Source organism: Triticum aestivum, chromosome 7B (assembly GCF_018294505.1).
Source record: "Triticum aestivum cultivar Chinese Spring chromosome 7B, IWGSC CS RefSeq v2.1, whole genome shotgun sequence".
Lineage (NCBI taxonomy): Eukaryota > Viridiplantae > Streptophyta > Magnoliopsida > Poales > Poaceae > Triticum > Triticum aestivum.
The window spans coordinates 669,312,192-669,330,593 of NC_057813.1; the positions used below are offsets into that span (position 1 = coordinate 669,312,192).

At 36.6% G+C, this 18,402-nt stretch overlaps 3 non-coding genes and 3 pseudogenes across 3 annotated transcripts; 3 read left to right on the top strand and 3 right to left on the bottom strand.

The window, feature by feature from the left end:
* The first annotated feature begins 1,654 nt into the window (after positions 1-1,654).
* On the top strand, positions 1,655-1,727 carry TRNAT-UGU (transfer RNA threonine (anticodon UGU)). The gene has a single exon. It is a non-coding gene; the product is annotated as a tRNA-Thr (tRNA).
* Positions 1,728-2,942: 1,215 nt separating this feature from the next.
* TRNAS-GGA (transfer RNA serine (anticodon GGA)) lies at positions 2,943-3,029 on the bottom strand. Its single transcript has one exon. It is a non-coding gene; the product is annotated as a tRNA-Ser (tRNA).
* Positions 3,030-8,609: 5,580 nt separating this feature from the next.
* Positions 8,610-11,221, top strand: LOC123162556 (photosystem I P700 chlorophyll a apoprotein A2-like; annotated as a pseudogene).
* A 447-nt stretch (positions 11,222-11,668) lies between these two features.
* On the top strand, positions 11,669-11,740 carry TRNAR-UCU (transfer RNA arginine (anticodon UCU)). The gene has a single exon. It is a non-coding gene; the product is annotated as a tRNA-Arg (tRNA).
* A 19-nt stretch (positions 11,741-11,759) lies between these two features.
* LOC123162557 (ATP synthase subunit alpha, chloroplastic-like) lies at positions 11,760-13,786 on the bottom strand (annotated as a pseudogene).
* Positions 13,787-16,071: 2,285 nt separating this feature from the next.
* Positions 16,072-16,993, bottom strand: LOC123162558 (ATP synthase subunit a, chloroplastic-like; annotated as a pseudogene).
* Positions 16,994-18,402: the final 1,409 nt, after the last annotated feature.

The window sequence follows — 18,402 nt, forward strand, 5'->3', positions numbered from 1 at the left end:
ACTGAGCTATCCTGACCTTTTCTTGTGCATCATCCTAGTAGAGTATTTGTATCTATGTCAATTAAAAGGACTAAAAATTAATTAAAGTATTTCAAATTCTAAATTTGAAAATGGGGGGGTAGTCCTATGCATTGTGCATGGTTTACTTAAATAAAACTTAAAAATAGAGTGAATAACCAAGATTTCTTGCCGATACTCTAATAAAAAAGAAATCTATTCAATGAATAGGATAAGATCCATTGAGTTCTCTTCGCATTCCTTTGTGAAAGAGTAGAATGAGAAAGCTAATGAATCTTAAACCCATTGATAAAAAGAAAAAAAGAGGATAAATAATAATAATATAGTATAGTTAGGGAATAAAAGAGTATTTGGGGATAGAGGGACTTGAACCCTCACAACTTATAAAGTCGACGGATTTTCCTTTTACTAGAAATTTCATTGTTGTCAGTATTGACATGTAGAATGGGACTCTCTCTTTGTCCTCGTCCGATTAATCCACTTTTTTAAAGATCTCGAAAACTTTGAATTTGAATTGAAGAATTTGATTATTCAATATTCGATTGGAGTGGATTCACAATAATGAAAAAAAATTATGATATGAGTTTTTATGAGTTTTTTATTTCATAATCATTATCATTTCTAATTTCATTTTTAAAAAAGATAAAGAACCTATATTATAATTATAATATAATATGAGTTCTGTGATTAATCGTTTGCTATGTCAGTATCTATACGTGTTTATTAAATGTATAAGGTATAAAACCCCTCTTTCTCTAATTTAGAATTAGAAGGAATTCCACTAACAACACAACGTAATTAACTCGATTCGTTAGAACAGCTTCCATTCAGTCTCTGCACCTATCCTTTTCCTTTGTATTCTAGTTCGAGAACCCCTTGTTTTCTCAAAACACGGATTTGGCTCAGGATTGCCCTTTTTTAATTCCAGGGTTTCTCTGAATTTGGAAGTTACCACTTAGCAGGTTTCCATACCAAGGCTCAATACAATCAAGTCCGTAGCGTCTACCGATTTCGCCATATCCCCATTTCCCTCTTCTTTGAGACCAGGATTCCTTGTGTAATTTCATCCATCTCTTAGTTTTTTTTGAATCATTGAGTTCATCACTCAACGTAGTCTAGCAGTTCAGTTCGACTCTATTTGAGAGACCTCGCTTGCTTATTGCAATTCAGAATTGAGTTGATTCTATCCTTGATGTATTTGCAATTCAATCCGAATCAATATATCCAAAAGTTTTTATCTCCCCCACCTCCCGTCTTACTTTTTTATAGTATTCAAAATTATACTATAACGCTTGATATTTATTCTTTTTTTCTAATCAGAATTAGCAATTTTATTTACTCTAACTCTATGTTCCCCTTAGTGAAATATTAATCCTCAAATTATTAACAAATAATAAAGTCTATAATGATCGAATGAAAATACCAATAAATTCTATAATTTTATTTTTTAATATCCTATAGTTAAGCATATCAAGCTAACTTTATCTTTAAGAAGTTTTAGTATTTTTTTATTTTTATAAGTATAACTTCAAATTTAGAACTAGTTAATAGCTAAGATTAATAACTAATATCTGAGATTTTACGGATTTCCTATACTATACCTATTTCTATTTGTTACACTATTTCCGTTATGTAAGCCCACTTAGCTCAGAGGTTAGAGCATCGCATTTGTAATGCGAGGGTCATCGGTTCAAATCCGATAGTCGCCTTTTTTTTCTCTATCGATGTTCTACGAACAAGAATCTCTTTTTTTCCGAATTAAATGGAGAATCCAGGATCTTTTATGTTTTTTACCTTACAATTTTGCTAGATACAAAACAATAAAATAAATAATATATATAAAAAAATAAAGATTTTGATGAAATTCCATTTTTGGGGTACTTTAGTTGATTTTACTCTGTTTATCCTGTAGTTTAATTCAGTTTTAATTTCGATGTATTCTGTAATGTAAATACAATGAAATTAATTGTGTAAAATGAAATTTCAATAAAATAAAAAAGGAGTCTTCATGTCCCGTTATCGAGGACCTCGTTTAAAAAAAATACGCCGTCTAGGAGCTTTACCAGGACTCACTAGAAAAACACCTAAATCCGGAAGTAATCTTAAAAAAAATTCAATTCTGGGAAAAAGGAGCAATATCGTATTCGTCTTCAAGAAAAACAGAAATTGCATTTTCATTATGGTCTGGCAGAACGACAATTACTTAGATATGTACATATCGCTGGAAAAGCAAAAAGGTCAACAGGCCAGGTTTTACTACAATTACTTGAAATGCGTTTGGATAATATCCTTTTTCGATTGGGTGTGGCTTCAACCATTCCTGGGGCCCGCCAATTAGTCAACCATAGACATATTTTATTTAATGGTCGTATAGTCAATATACCAAGTTTTCGTTGCAAACCCAGAGATATTATTACTACGAAAGATAACGAAAGATCAAAAGGTCTGGTTCAAAATTATATTGCTTCATCGGACCCGGGGAAATTGCCAAAGCATTTGGCGATTGACATGTTGGAATATCAAGGACTAGTAAATAAAATCCTAGATAGGAAGTGGGTCGGTCTCAAAATAAATGAGTTGTTAGTTGTAGAATATTACTCTCGTCAGACTTGAACTTAACGAAAAAAGGAAAGGTTCATAGAATTTTCTTCCCCTTCCCCTTTCCCCGAACTAAATCGCCCTAAGACCATTACCATTAATTCGTATTTTCCCATCAACTAGCTAAAATTGATTAACCCTAGGATTAGGATCCTTTTTTCTTTTTTCCTCTATGTGTATTTTACATACCACAGTAATTTGCTATAGAGAATTTCTAATTTCTATTAAATCAAAATAAGATAATATAAGATATTATATTATTGCTAGAAAAAATTGTTATTTGATTTGATACATTGTGATCCTTAACGTTGATGAATTAATAAAAACGGAAAGAGAGGGATTCGAACCCTCGGTAAACAAAAGTCTACATAGCAGTTCCAATGCTACGCCTTGAACCGCTCGGCCATCTCTCCTACATAACTTATTATGGAAAATAAACTAAGTGAATAGCGAGTTTTCTTATTCCTGCAGTACAGGTAGAACCGCAACTACTCGGGGGTTCCATAGTTCTATTGGAAAAATTCCTTTTGATCTAAGTGGAAGGATACAAGATTTTTTACTAGAAATTGCGCTCGCTATAAAATAAAAGTTTTAATTTGGGTTTTCCCGCAACTAAAGAAAAAGAAAATGGAAGAATTCTTCTTATTGCATAATAAAATAAAATAAAGAAACCTTAGAATTCCATTTGCATAAGATACGCTACACCATACTATCGATATCAAAAATAGGGTATGAGACAATTAATAAAATAACTTTGAAAACACGAAATAGTTGATAACATAAGTTGTTGTTTAGAAATAGGAAAGTGGAATGAAATCCAGTCTTAGTCAAATATTTCATATCTCTTCGTGTCCAAGCAGAAGGAAAAGGATACAATTTGAGCTGAGCGGAAAATCCATATCTCTCTTATCCATTTAAAGCATATGGATTTAGAGTAGAGCATATGGATCAATTTATTTATAATTATAAGAATCGAATGTGTTTGTTTTTATGTTATTTTGTGAAGGAAGGAAAACAATTCTATATAGAATGGGTTGGGAATTATGCCTAGATCCCGTGTAAATGGAAATTTCATTGATAAGACCTCCTCAATTGTAGCCAATATTTTATTGCGAATAATTCCGACAACCTCAAGAGAAAAAAAGGCATTTACTTATTATAGAGATGGTGCGATTTGACTCTTTTTTTTGCTTTTTTTAGCCCTACCTATACCTCAGTCTTACGAAAAAGAGAAGGGGTTGGCATAGAGAGAACCAAATTTGTAAAGCAAACAAACCCACGCTTCGGGAAGGTGAGGCGAACTAACAATTCCTTCTGTCGTGTATCCTCGATTGATGCGGCTTCAGATACTTCAATTGTAGATTTGAGTATTGAGCGAAAGGTTACACCTACAGGATATGGTATGGTATGGATTACAGGCCAATCCTACTCTATTAGTATCCGTAGGCAGCATAGGGGAGAAAAGCACTACACCTAGAAATAGGAATCAACAAGAGAAAAACTTTGTTAGAAATTACCCCTTTCCTGATCGGTATCAGGGCTGGGAAGAATGGTTGGGATAACAAACAACCATCAGGTTTGTACTTTGGATACCCCTATAACCATCAAAGATCGTTGAAGTAGCTAATTCCTCTAAATAGGAGGCGTTGAGAACAAAGAAATTATTGGAGCTATCGTTTTCCTCTAGCATTAATAGAATTCATTGGTGTTAAGAAAAACCTCTTGTGGGAAGGTTGGCTAGAGATTTCTTGGAAAAATACCAGCCCCTTTCGGTTCATAATGAGACGGGACTAATTCTATTTTGATTCTATAGATTATTTCGGTTAGTACTATTATGTACAGAAGGGAGGAGCCGTATGAGATGAAAACCTCATGTATGGTTTTGGAACGGAGATTTTTTGAATAGAATGAACGACCGTAACGGATGTTGGCTCAATCCGAAGGAAATTATGCGGAAGCTTTGCAAAATTATTATGAAGCTACGCGACTAGAAATCGATCCCTATGATCGAAGTTATATACTCTATAACATAGGCCTTATACACACAAGCAATGGAGAGCATACAAAGGCTTTGGAATATTATTTCCGGGCACTAGAACGAAACCCCTTCTTACCGCAAGCTTTTAATAATATGGCCGTGATCTGTCATTACGTGCGACTATCTCCACTATAGAAAGAAAAAAAAGAGAGGATCAAATTTTCTAGTAAATACTAGAAAAAAAGGGCTTTCTACATAGGGATCGTAAAAACAACGATTTTTCCCTATCAGCTGTAGGAAGGAAGGACACTTCACGAGAATCAAAAAACGAAGAAAGTATGGCCTATACTACTACTCTATGGATAAAGTTTCTCAAATTGATAGAGAAAGCACCGTAAAGATCAATTAGTGAGCGACTGGGTCGATACAACTAAAAAAAACTGCTTACTTATCCCATGACATGGGGAAAAATTTAGGAATCCGCTTATGTAATAGAGTCGATCCACTAAGGGATTAAGCAACGGTGTTGTATCAGATCCCAAAGATAGTAAGTTCTTTTTTCTTTCTTATGGTATGGAAAAAAGTCCTTTTCAAGGATTCTATAGAGATTTCATATATGAAACCGGGATAGTTACCTTTCAGAAAATTTGAACGAAGGCTCTATATCTATCTATGCTTCATTCTTCTGAAGGTGGGAAAAAAGATCAAACTGATTATTGATAAAAATTAGGGTTTGAAACTTAGGTAATTAATTTCTTCTGCTTAGACCCAAGAACAAATTGGATCGATTTTTGATAAATCGAATTCAGTTAAGATAGGGGAAATTCAGATAGCAATTTCTGAGCCGTATGAGGTAGGAAACTCTCAAGTACGGTTCTAAGGGAAGGAACTTCCTATTCCGACCGAGGAGAACAGGCCATTCTACAGGGTGATTCGGAAATTGCGAAAGCTTGGTTTGATCAAGCTGCTGAATATTGGAAACAAGCTATAGCGCTTACTCCGGGAAATTATACTGAAGCACAGAACTGGTTGAAGATTACGAAGCACTTTGAATTTGAATAAGACCATGCTCCTTCTTTTTCATAAAATGGGTGGTTTGGTTGTTGATCCATTAATCAAATAAATTAGGTCGTAAGATCGAATCAAGAATTTCATTATATCCATTTCTTATACCTTCTATTTTATATGATATTTCATAAGAATAAACCATAGGGATAGGGTCTAGAATAGAAGTAATAAAGTGAATAAAAAGAGGGGGCAATCTAAATATTGCTAATATATTAGGACCATCTTATTAATAATTCTAATGAGTTATCTTGGAATTTAGAATCAAATAAAAAACCCTATATTATGCTCAAGGAAAGTAGATATAGATAGGAGCTTATGCCTTCAAAAAAATACACTAATTTCTTAAATAAAAAATAAAAAATATTTTTTTCTTACGTCGAGAAATATTTGTTTTTCAAGATAAACAATGTCTGTTAGGCACCTAATCTTTATGTCATAATAGACCCGAACACTTGCCTCGGATTGACTTCAATATATAATTGCTCCAGTGAATAACTAAAAAAAATGGAAGGATGTTAGATAGTAAAGAAAAGAACTAATCACAATATCTATCTTTCAATATCTATCTTTCAAAATCTATCTTTCAAAATCTATCTTTCAAAAAATATATATATCTTTCAAAGATTCACTAAAAAGACAGTTGGCGGGTCTCTTTGTATGTCTTGTCCGGAAAGAGGAGGACTTAATGATTATTCGTTCGCCGGAACTAGAAGTAAAAATTGTTGTGGATAGGGATCCTGTAAAAACATCTTTTGAGGAATGGGCCAGACCCGGCCATTTCTCAAGAACACTAGCTAAGGGCCCTGATACTACCACTTGGATCTGGAACCTACATGCTGATGCTCACGATTTCGATAGTCATACTGGTGATTTGGAGGAGATTTCTCGAAAAGTGTTTAGTGCTCATTTCGGGCAACTTTCCATTATCTTTCTTTGGTTGAGTGGCATGTACTTTCATGGCGCCCGTTTTTCCAATTATGAAGCATGGCTAAGTGATCCTACTCACATTGGACCCAGTGCTCAGGTAGTTTGGCCTATAGTAGGGAAAGAAATATTGAATGGTGATGTAGGCAGGGGTTTCCGAGGAATCCAAATAACCTCTGGTTTTTTTCAGCTTTGGCGAGCATCTGGAATAACTAGTGAATTACAACTCTATTGTACTGCAATTGGTGCATTGATTTTTGCAGCGTTAATGCTTTTTTCTGGTTGGTTCCATTATCACAAAGCCGCTCCCAAATTGGCCTGGTTCCAAGATGTAGAATCCATGTTGAATCACCACTTAGCGGGATTATTAGGACTTGGGTCTCTTTCTTGGGCGGGGCACCAAATTCATGTATCTTGACCAATTAACCAATTTCTTGACGCTGGGGTGGATCCTAAAGAGATACCACTTCCTCATGAATTTATCTTGAATCGGGACCTTTTGGCTCAACTTTATCCTAGTTTTGCCGAAGGAGCAACCCCTTTTTTCACTTTAAATTGGTCCAAATACGCAGAATTTCTGACTTTTTGCGGAGGACTAGATCCAGTAACCGGTGGTCTCTGGCTGACCGATATTGCGCACCATCATTTAGCTATTGCTATTCTTTTCCTAATCGCAGGTCATATGTATAGGACCAATTGCGGTATTGGCCATGGACTTAAAGATATTTTGGAGGCTCACAAGGGCCCATTTACAGGACAAGGCCATAAGGGTCTTTATGAAATCTTAACAACGTCATGGCATGCTCAATTATCTCTTAACCTAGCTATGCTAGGCTCTACAACCATTGTTGTAGCTCATCATATGTATTCTATGCCTCCCTATCCATACCTAGCTACTGACTATGGTACACAACTTTCCTTGTTCACACACCACATGTGGATTGGCGGATTTCTAATAGTCGGTGCTGCTACACATGCAGCAATTTTTATGGTAAGAGACTATGATCCAACTACTTGATACAACGATCTATTAGATCGCGTCCTTAGACACCGCGATGCAATCATATCCCAACTTAACTGGGTATGTATATTTCTAGGTTTTCACAGTTTTGGCTTGTACATTCATAATGATACCATGAGTGCTTTAGGCCGTCCACAAGATATGTTTTCGGATACTGCCATACAATTACAACCTATCTTTGCTCAATGGGTACAAAATATCCATGCTACTGCGCCTGGCGTAACAGCTCCTGGTGCAACAACAAGTACTAGCTTAACATGGGGAGGCGGCGAGTTAGTAGCAGTAGGTGGCAAAGTGGCTTTGTTACCTATTTCATTAGGAACCGCAGATTTTTTAGTCCATCACATTCATGCATTTACCATACATGTGACTGTATTAATACTTTTGAAAGGTGTTTTATTTGCTCGGAGTTCCCGTTTGATACCCATAAAGCAAATCTAGGTTTTCGCTTTCCTTGCGATGGGCCTGGCCGAGGGGGAACATGTCAAGTATCCACCTGGGATCATGTTTTCTTAGGTTTATTCTGGATGTACAATGCAATTTCGGTAGTCATTTTCCATTTCAGTTGGAAAATGCAGTCGGATGTTTGGGGTACTATAAGTGATCAAGGGGTGGTAACTCATATTACAGGGGGAAACTTTGCACAGAGTTCCATTACGATTAATGGGTGGCTTCGAGATTTCTTGTGGGCACAGGCATCGCAAGTCATTCAGTCTTATGGTTCTTCATTATCTGCATATGGTCTTTTTTTCTTAGGTGCTCATTTTGTCTGGGCATTCAGTTTAATGTTTTTATTCAGCGGCCGTGGTTATTGGCAAGAACTCATTGAATCTATCGTTTGGGCTCATAACAAATTAAAAGTTGCTCCTGCTACTCAGCCTAGAGCCTTGAGCATTATACAAGGACGCGCTGTAGGAGTAACCCATTACCTTATGGGTGGAATTGCCACGACATGGGCATTCTTCTTAGCGAGAATTTTTGCAGTAGGATAGTGGCTAGGAGGATTTGAAAGGCATTATGGAATTAAGATTTCCCAGGTTTAGCCAAGGATTAGCTCAGGACCCCACTACTCGTCGTATTTGGTTTGGTATTGCTACCGCACATGATTTCGAAAGTCATGATGATATTACTGAAGAACGTCTTTATCAGAACATTTTTGCTTCTCACTTTGGGCAATTAGCAATAATCTTTCTATGGACGTCTGGAAATCTGTTTCATGTAGCTTGGCAAGGAAATTTTGAATCATGGATACAGGATCCTTTACACGTAAGACCTATTGCTCATGCGATTTGGGATCCTCATTTTGGTCAACCCGCTGTGGAAGCCTTTACTTGAGGAGGTGCTGCTGGTCCAGTGAATATTGCTTATTCTGGAGTTTATCAGTGGTGGTATACAATAGGATTACGCACCAATGAGGATCTTTATACTGGAGCTCTTTTTCTATTATTTCTTTCTACGCTGTCCTTAATAGCGGGTTGGTTACATCTACAACCCAAATGGAAACCAAGCCTTTCGTGGTTCAAAAACACGGAATCTCGTCTCAATCATCATTTGTCAGGACTTTTCGGGGTAAGTTCTTTGGCTTGGACAGGACATTTAGTTCATGTTGCTATTCCCGCATCCAGGGGGGAGTACGTTCGATGGAATAATTTCTTTGTATTACCCTATCCCCAGGGGTTGGGACCCCTTTTGACGGGTCAATGGAATCTTTATGCCCAAAACCCTGATTCGAGTAATCATTTATGTGGTACCGCTCAAGGAGCCGGAATTGCCATTGTAACTCTTCTTGGGGGATTCCATCCACAAACACAAAGTTTGTGGCTGACCGATATGGCTCACCATCATTTAGCTATTGCATTTATTTTTCTCATTGCCGGTCACATGTATCGAACTAACTTCGGAATTGGGGATAGTATTAAAGATCTTTTAGAAGCGCATACTCCTCCGGGGGGTCGATTAGGGCGTGGGCATAAGGGCCTTTATGACACAATCAACAATTCGATTCATTTTCAGTTAGGTCTTGCTCTAGCTTCTTTAGGGGTTATTACTTCCTTAGTAGCTCAACATATGTACTCTTTACCTCCTTATGCATTCATAGCACAAGACTTTACTACTCAAGCTGCTTTATATACTCATCACCAATATATTGCAGGGTTCATCATGACAGGGGCTTTTGCTCATGGAGCTATTTTTTTCATTACGGATTACAATCCGGAACAGAATGAGGATAATGTATTGGCAAGAATGTTAGACCATAAAGAAGCTATCATATCTCATTTAAGTTGGGCTAGCCTCTTTCTAGGATTCCATACCTTGGGCCTTTATGTTCATAACGACGTCATGCTTGCTTTTGGTACTCCATAAAAGCAAATCTTGATCGAACCTTTATTTGCCCAATGGATACAATCTGCTCATGGCAAGACGACATATGGGTTCGATATACTCTTATCTTCAACGAATGGCCCCGCTTTCAATGCGGGTCGAAGCCTATGGTTGCCCGGATGGTTGAATGCTGTTAATGAGAATAGTAATTTGCTTTTCTTAACAATAGGACATGGGGATTTCTTGGTTCATCATGCTATTGCTCTAGGTTTGCATACAACTACATTGATTTTAGTAAAGGGCGCTTTAGATGCACGCGGTTCCAAATTAATGCCGGATAAAAAGGATTTTGCATATAGTTTTCCTTGTGACGGCCCAGGGCGCGGCGGTACTTGTGATATTTCTGCTTGGGACGCATTTTATTTGGCAGTTTTCTGGATGTTAAATACCATTGGGTGGGTTACTTTTTATTGGCATTGGAAACATATCACATTATGGCAGGGCAACGTTTCACAATTTAATGAATCCTCCACTTATTTGATGGGATGGTTAAGAGATTACCTATGGTTAGACTCTTCACAACTTATCAATGGATATAATCCTTTTGGGATGAATAGTTTATCGGTATGGGCGTGGATGTTCTTATTTGGACATCTTGTTTGGGCTACTGGATTTATGTTCTTAATTTCCTGGCGGGGGTATTGGCAGGAATTAATTGAGACTTTAGCATGGGCTCATGAACGCACACCTTTAGCTAATTTAATTCGCTGGAGAGATAAGCCCGTGGATCTTTCCATTGTGCAAGCAAGATTGGTTGGATTAGCTCACTTTTCCGTGGGTTATATATTCACTTATGCAGCTTTCTTGATTGCCTCAACATCAGGCAAGTTTGGTTAATTTAGTTTGTTTTTTTGTACTGTATCAGCACCTAGTTCATTACTCTTGATAGAGAGGGAGGATCTGCCTTTTTAGATTTCTTTTTCTATTTATTTTTCCATCTAGGATTAGAACCGTATACTTGGTAATAATAGCAACGACACATTATGGCAAAAAAAAGTTTGATTCAGAGGGAGAAGAAGCGACAGAAATTAGAATAGAAATATCATTTGATTCGTCAATCTTAAAAAAAAGATAAGAAGCAAAGTTTCTCCCTTGAGTTTGAGTGAAAAAACTAAAATGCGAGAAAAATTGCAATCCCTACCGCGTAATAGTGCACCTACACGCCTTCATCGACGTTGTTTTTTGACCGGAAGACCTAGAGCTAACTATCGACATTTTGGGCTATCCGGACACGTACTTCGAGAAAAGGTTTATGAATGTTTGTTACCGGGTGCAACAAGATCCAATTGGTAAGGATAAAATACCCTTTCGTATTTGTATGGATTTCTGGAATTGATAATCATAGAGGAGCCCTCTTTACCATTTTGTATAAATGGACTATTCTATTTGTATAGATATTGGTAGAGGGGCGTATCCAACCCTCTTTTATCCACTAGTTACCCCTCTTTTGTTTAAGAGTATAGAGCAGTTTGGTAGCTCATAAGGCTCATAACCTTGGGGTTGCGGGTTCGATTCCCACTACCGGCTCGATACTCCTTCTTTATGATATATGCATGATATAATATATACATCATGCATTTGTATCTGGATTTTTTGATTTCCTAAAAGAGTTTTGGTCTAACAGTTTTTTCTCGGAAGAAGAAAAATAAATAAAAGAAAGAATAAAATATGAAAGAAAAGCGTCCATTGTCTAATGGATAGGACAGAGGTCTTCTAAACCTTTGGTATAGGTTCAAATCCTATTGGACGCAATCTTATTTCTATCTATTCTTTAAATAACTATACTAAACTAAAAACAAAGAAAACTTTTTTGCATGATTCAAATGAAAAATCTTTCTCAACGATTCCTATTCTACTAACAAGAGTAGACATGCAAAATTTATTTGTTACTGAAGAGAAAACCGTTCCAGCTGTTCCTGAATAGCTTCCTTCAAAAGGATTTCCGCTTGCTCGGTGAATTTCTTGCTAGAAGATATAATTTCTTGGAATTGGGGTTTAGTATCTTTTAGATGTTTACGTAACTCATCCAGAAATTTATTTACCTGTTCAATTTCTAACGAATCAAGATATCCTCTTGTTCCGGTATAAATAGTAGCTATCTGCTCTTCCACTGGGAGAGGATTTGCCTGGGATTGTTTAAGCAATTCCCTTAATCGTCGACCCCTTGCCAATTGATTCTGACTTGTTTTATCGAGACCAGAGGCGAATTGTGCAAAGGCTTGTAACTCTGCGAATTGAGCTAGTTCCAATTTTGATTTTCCAGCTACTTGTTTCATGGCTTTAATTTGAGCCGCGGATCCTACTCTGGAAACAGAAATACCCACATTAATAGCGGGTCGAATTCCGGCATTGAATAGATCCGCAGATAAGAATATTTGTCCATCTGTAATGGAGATTACATTAGTAGGAATATAGGCGGAAACGTCTCCAGATTGAGTCTCAACTATTGGTAAAGCGGTCATACTTCCTTCGCCTAAAAGAGAATTTAATTTAGCGGCTCTTTCTAAAAGGCGTGAATGCAAATAAAAAACATCCCCTGGATAAGCCTCACGGCCGGGAGGTCTTCTTAATAGAAGGGACATTTGGCGATAAGCTTGTGCCTGTTTGGAGAGATCATCATAAATTATTAAAGTATGCCGTTCGCGGTACATAAAATACTCAGCCAGGGCTGCTCCCGTATAAGGAGCGAGGTATTGTAATGTAGCAGGTGAATCTGCCATTTCAGCTACTACAATAGTGTATTCCATGGCCCCCTCCTCATGGAAAGTAGTTACTACTTGAGCTACGGAGGATGCTCTTTGATCGATAGCTACATAAACACATATTACACCTTGCCCTTTTTGATTGAGAATTGTATCTGTGGCTACTGCTATTTTGCCAGTCTGTCTGTCCCCAATAATTAACTCTCGCTGACCGCGCCCTATAGGGATCATCGAATCGATAGCAATAAGCCCTGTTTGAAGAGGTTCGTATACGGAACGCCTGGAAATTATACTTGGAGCAGGAGATTCAATTAAGCGAGATTCGGAAGCTATAATTTCGCCTTTCCCATCAATAGGTTTAGCCAGAGCATTTACAACACGACCCAAGTAAGCCTCACTCACGGGTATCTGAGCAATTCTTCCTGTTGCTTTTACAAAACTTCCCTCTTGTATCATCAACCCATCGCCCATTAATACAATCCCAACATTTTTGGATTCCAAATTCAGAGCAATACCCCTAGTACCTTCTGCAAATTCGACTAATTCAGAGCAATCCCATCCCCCACTTGAACTAAGCGACCTATATTCTCAATCCCTACTTTCCTATTATATTGTTCAATACGTTCGCGGAGAATTTTATGAATTTTGTCGACTCGAAGGGTTGCCATTAGTGTTTCTTGACTCTTTTTTCGGAAGCAAGGGGAAAAATAATGCCTAAATTCTAAACGAAAGTAGAAGTTCAAGGCCTAATTAATTTAATTATCTCTTCCATTCCAAGGACCCGAGAATGCCAATATTAGCACGAATCGTACGGAAATGTAACTCGGTATTCAAACAACTATTCAGAGTTCCTAGAGCTCCTTATACGGCCTATTGGAAAACCCGCTGTCGGACCTGATTCATTGCCCTTTGTTTTTCAAAATAAAGGGTTTCGTTTTTAGACTTTTCCAATTGTTCCAAACTAATAGAAGTAGCATTAATCAAATTTGCTTTTTCTCGTTCTATCTCAGAGTATCCATTCATTCGATACTCATCCGCTTCTAGTTCGACTTTCTGTAATCGAATCCGAGATTTTTCGAGTTGCTCAATGGTCCCTCTACGGAATTCTTCTGAATTTCGAATAGTACTCAAGATCCTCTATTTTTGATTATCTAATAAATCTTTTAATGAAAGTAGATTATTTTGTAAGTTTACAACTTTTATGATCTCTTCCCGAACCAAACATGAATCTTTCGATTCATTTGGCTCTCACGCTCCTTATTTTTTTTATAGCTATTTCCATATCTTTTTTAAGTAATGAGCCTATCCTCTATCTTCTTTTTTATGTTTATATTTCAATATACCGAAACCTATATAAGACTAGATAAATATTAAGAGGACTCTTCCGCCTAGATAAAAATATATCATGGTCAGCAAAGTTGTTTCTTTATTTTTATTTGCCCTCTTTAATAATTTCAATTTCATTAAGAAAAACTAACTAAATAAATGGAAAATGAAAATTAATAGAATTCTTTTTTTTCTTCAAATCCAAAAAATTTCTCTTTTTTATACATAGGTCGTCGATTCGGCATTGGTTAAAAAAGGGCAGGGTGCCCCCCTTTTTTTCTAGTAAATAGTTCAAACCATTTTATCGATATGAGTGTTCTATATCAGATAAATTTTACATTAGCTATTTCCCGTTTAAATTCGGTACTAATACTAATATAGTTGTAGAAAGAGTACCTCTTTTTGCCTGGACTTCAAGCAGTTTAGCTTTAACCATGTTAATGGTCTCACATTCTTGGTTTATAGAGAATCAAAGTTGATTTACCAATGAGTCGCGAAATGCTATGGTTCTTCCATATGATTTCTGAATTTATTCAGAAGTAATTCGTCGAGATCGTGCACCCTTTTCTTATTTATCCGAAAAATACTAAAAAATATTATAAAGTGCAGCCGGATAGATCCAATCTATTCTTGAAATAGACAACTCGCACACACTCCCTTTCCAAAAAAAATCAAAACACCAACCACTACAGTTAGATTTATTAGATTTGTTGCTAAAATATCGGTATTAAGCCCGAAACTGCCAGCGGATGGCCAGTGAGCTAAAAAAACGAAAGAATGGGTTACATTTTTCATATGCTCTCCTCTTATAGATAGGACGAACAAAGAACAAAGTTTTTCGATCACTTACTTCGCTCGCCCTTTTTTGATCGGTTTTTTTTAATGCAAATAGATTCAATCTAGTAATTTCTTTTAGATTACGTCTTACGTCTTGTTTGACCGGTGAAAGACTTCCTTTGTTGAAATGTTCTGTTCCCAAAATTCCTAAAATAAAAGGAAAAAACTTTCCACTTTCCTAAACTAAGGACGGGAAATAAGAAGGTGAGCATATCTTCTAAATTAATAATACTCAACTCAGCCCTTCCTAGAATGGGGTATTATCTATCCCGATAAATAGATAATTCCAGGAGTAATAAATAGGAGTAAATTAAATAAAGTATTGATATAATTGGAATTGCGGAAGCAAATACCAATTTACTAAAAAAAGAAAAAAGTATCTAATCGAAATCGAAAGAATTTTTTTTAAGATTAAACAAAAGGGTTCACAAATAAAAGCGCTAGTGCCACAACTAGTCCATAAATTGTTAAAGCTTCCATAAAAGCTAGACTAAGCAATAAAGTACCTCGTATTTTACCTTCTGCTTCTGGCTGTCTCACAATACCTTCTACAGCTTGTCCTGCAGCAGTACCTTGACCAACTCCAGGTCCAATAGAAGCAAGCCCTACGGCCAATCCAGCAGCAATAACAGAAGCAGCAGCAATTAGTGGATTCATGGTGAGTAGTTCCTCGTGTCAAAAAAAAGAAATGGTTAAGGATACAATCAACCAATAAATTCTTACTTCTAAGCTCTATTGGGGAGAAGTAAAGTAACTAAAAAGTACAAATTGAAATCAAATTGAAATGATAATGTGAATTGTCCGAACTACATAGAAGGGAATTCCATATCCATATATCGGATTAGATAATGAATCTAACCTAGGAATATATATTATAATATCCTATATATACATTTGTTTCTTCTATTTTGTTTGCATATTTTCTCATTTTCTATTGAATTGGATTCTAAAATCATTGCTTAAAGTGGAAACCCGCATAAAAGAGGACTCCACTTATAGACATTAAGGATATTATAGTATAGATCTAGCCTGACTCCACCCTCCTTAATGCATATATACTTTGAAAATTCCATAATATTGTCTATTCTATTCTCTCTCCTACAACTCTAGGCTATATATTCATACGCATTTCTAACTATTTTTTTGCAACCAAGCAGATTATCCGGAACCATGCATGAATTGAGCTAAGCTGCAAAAAAATACTATTTCCAAAAATAGTCAATTCAATGATGACCGTCCATGGATTCACCTATATAGGCTGCGGCTAATGTTGCAAAAATAAGAGCTTGAATACCGCTTGTAAATAATCCAAGAAACATGACCGGTATAGGGATTACTAAGGGGACTAAAGAAACAAGAACAACAACGACTAATTCATCCGCCAATATATTCCCGAAAAGTCGAAAGCTAAGTGACAATGGTTTTGTGAAATCTTCTAGGATGTTAATTGGTAAAAGGATTGGAGTTGGTTTAATATATTTCTCGAAATAGCTCAATCCTTTTTTGCTAAGACCAGCATAAAAATATGCCGCTGACGTGAGTAAAGCTAAAGCAACAGTAGCATTTATATCATTCGTGGGCGCTGCTAATTCCCCATGGGGTAACTCTATAATTTTCCAAGGTAAAAGAGCACCCGACCAATTCGAAACAAAAATAAAAAGGAACATAGTTCCAATAAAGGGAACCCAGGGACCATATTCTTCTCCAATCTAAGTTTTGCTCAAGTCTCGAATAAACTCAAGGACATATTCAAAAAAATTCTGACCGTCGGTCGGGATGGTTTGTGGATTCCGAACAGCTATGACAACTGAACCTAGCAAGATAGTAATTACGACCCAAGAAGTGATGAGTACTTGGGCATGAATCTGGAAACCTCCTATTTGCCAATAGAAGTGTTGGCCTACTTCTACACCCGATATATCGTATAACCCCTTGAGTGTTTTAATGGAACAAGGTATAATATTCATATTGTCCTCTGATAAAAATTGAACTTCAAAAAAGGAATTCTTTTGATTCAACCATCTCTTTCTCAACTCAGCAACTTGAAGTATTAATCTTATATTTAGGATACCAAGAAAGCACATCAGATCATAATATATATCAATACCCTCTAATATATATTAATATTCCCCTTCTTTTTTCTATGCAAAAAAATTCTATGCAAAAAAAAGATATAGTAAAGTAAGTGATTCCATAAATTTACGCAGTTGCCCAAGAATTCACTATATATTCTTAATCAACAATTTCTTATATAGAGAGAATGGCCCTCACAAATTGAAAATACTAATTTGTTAAGAATCAATCGAATTGAAGTCATAGTGTCATCGTTGGCTGGAATCGATATATTCGCGACCCTCATGATGAATATGAGATTGATAATAGTGTTTGCAATAATATTGAAAGTGGGTTTGGAAGAGTGTCAACTTTAGATCCCACATATTTGGAGTATGTTCAATCTTATAATATTTTTGATAAAAGTGGGTTTGGAGAGGTCATGACTTTAGTTAATTTTAATCCTACTATCTTGGAAGAGTGTCAACTTTGCATGCATGTGGATTGTGTTAAGAATATGTTATGTGATAGCTATTTTGCTGAATTTGCCTATGATCCTACCTGTAATTATTATGAGAGAGGAAAATATGGTCATAGAAAATTTTATCTTACTAAATTACCTCTCATCACGTTGAGATTGCTATTGTCTCTTTCTTATTCCTTGCATATGCTAGTTTTTGTTTGCCTTGCAAATTTGTTTGCTTATAATATGCCTATGCATCGGAAGTATGTTAGACTTAGATGTGGTTGTCACGTGTTTCATGATGCTCTCTTTGCGCTTCAATTCTTGTCTTTCATGTGAGCATCATTAAAATTATCAATGCGTAGCTAAAAGTCTTTAAAGAAAAGCGCTTGTTGGGAGACAACCCAATATTTTTCCTTGCTGTTATTCAACAAATTTTGCATCTACCTTCTGTTTAGATGTGTTTTCATGTTTTAATTAGTGTTTGTGCTAAGTAGAACCTATAGGATAACCTACACTACAAAAAAAAGACACATCCATAATATTTTGGGCCGAACGAATTTTTTTCTGTCATACTTATGACACTTCTATGATGATAATTGTGACAAAACCTGGTATCATCATAGATGTGGTGGGATGCTACTTCTATGACAAGAAATCATGACAGAAAATGGGCTTTTCGTCTCGGGCGTGCCGGAGACGCAGCTGCATGACATTCTTTGGGCCGTCCATGACGGAAAAACCGTGGAAGAAGCAAGGGCGAGGAAAATTTCAGGGAGTTCCCGGTTATGGTGGGTGGTCGGGGGCCGAGCGATGCACGTTTCTCTCGTACACATACGCGTGTGTGTGCGAGGCATTGGCTCTAACTGAACCCGAGCGAGGCGTTGGCCTCTAACTGAACCCGAGCGATTGCACTGCAGGCTACGCATTACTGAACCCGAGCGATTGATCGATGGCTGTTAACTAAACCTGATCGAGCGATTCCTTCGCTACTGCTGCTAACTGAAGCCAATCGATGCTGCCTCTTTGGATG